Raw genomic sequence first — 1,850 nt, 5'->3', positions numbered from 1 at the left:
CATTAGCACCTCTAGTAATATATTTACTGAGAAAAATGGTAACGTGTTCAATACTTATTTTACCCGCTGTATATAAAAAATCATTTGTCCCTTCTGCAATTACTCTATTAAACAAGGCTGCATAGTTACCCACCCCCCTCCCCATTTCAGGACTGTTTTAAATTTGGTTGTTTTGTGTGGATATGGGTTTTATCATAGCACTATTGTCATTGATGTCTTGCCTTTTTTTAACTTATTTTTGAATGTATATTTTAACATGGAGCCCTGTCAAAGATGATTTTCTGTCACCTTTGGGACAGACAATAAAGTCTATCCAACCAACCAACCAACCAACCAACCAACCAACCAACTAATTAATCCAGTTCGAAGTTCACAACATTTCAAGTGTTCAGACCTGGTACAAATCCCATACTGAAAGCAGAGACTTAGAGTTACTATTTATGACTTGTGAAACCTTTATTCTACTCATAAAAATAATTTCAAAAAATGATTTGTGTGCATTTTTGCAGAAGAACCACATTACTTAAAACTTTTCAAACCTGGACTAGATTATTATGCACTTGAAGCAGAATCTCTAAAACACAGTGATTCACGAAACCGTAATTCTGTTTGTGTTTCAAGACCCAACACAAGAGCTAAAATGTATTTTTTTATTTCCCCTCTCACAAATAAAATGAAGGCTTTTAAACTCACAAACTGTGTTTTAGAAATCTGCTTTTAGTTCAGATTAATTTAGTTCAGCTTTGAACTTTCTGAGCTGTTCAAGAAAAGACAATTAAAAACTTAGTGGAATGGCCCTTTATCAAACTGGAATCAGAAACTAACTTCAGCGTCAAACCTCGCTGCCAAGTTTTATGTTGTTCAGTCAGAAGAGCTGTTGTGTTTAATGTGAAAGCTCTGCTGACGGTTTCTATTTTAAAGTCAAATAAAGTGAGACTGACTGAGAAACGAGTCTTAAAACACGAGGTGACGGTTAATAATCGCTTCTCTYAAGGGTTTCTAGTTTAATCCGTCTGATTAAACACAAGTTATGTAAGTTGTTCTCACAGCTGTGGCTTGATTGTGAGCAACAGGAAGTGTGTGACACTTGTTGTGTTAGGTTTGGAGATACTGTTCATCACCCTGTGTGTGTGTGTGTGTGTGTGTGTGTGTGTGTGGGAATAAATGCAAAGTCATCCTCAGTGGAGCCACAAGAAGATGGGACAGGACATGCCGGGATTTTCATTGTGTCCTTTTTTTAAGATCTCTGACACAAGATGAAACTTTTAGCAGATATGCTCGGATTCTMCCTCTAATCCTGCTGAGTCGTTCAATTTTCAACCCGTTTGGTAACTCGGAGTCTTAAAGTTCACGGTGGGGCAACTCTGCGTGTCGAGGTCAAAACCTTTTTCGTAACAATTGAAGAAAGGAGAAGCTGGAAAACAGCTTTCATTGTGGGAACTTCTCTGCTTCCTGTAAAAGAAAACAAACCTGCAATGAGGAGGAGAGTGGGCTGAGTGATGTCACTGCAGCAAATGTTGTTAAAGTGTCTGTGACATTAAATTTAAGTGATATATTTGAGCGCATTTTTGGAAAGATAACATTAATGATGAATTGCAAACAAAATTTCACGACACTGAAATGAGCAGTGGTTGAGATATTCACATGAACAGAAACAGGAAGTGATGTCAAAGGGGAACGCCTGAAAGCGTTGCTACAACGGCTAACAGCAGCCTGCAAAGAATCAGATGTTTCTGTAGATTATTCTGAGTCATTATCAGATAAAGAAGAGTCAGATTTATAAAGACCAGGAAGTTATCCTTTTTTTAAAGAGTTCCCCTTTGACATCACTTCCTGTTTCACTTGAACTG

Source organism: Austrofundulus limnaeus, unplaced genomic scaffold (genome assembly GCF_001266775.1).
Source record: "Austrofundulus limnaeus strain Quisiro unplaced genomic scaffold, Austrofundulus_limnaeus-1.0 Scaffold201, whole genome shotgun sequence".
NCBI lineage: Eukaryota > Metazoa > Chordata > Actinopteri > Cyprinodontiformes > Rivulidae > Austrofundulus > Austrofundulus limnaeus.
This window is presented reverse-complemented; position numbering follows the sequence as displayed.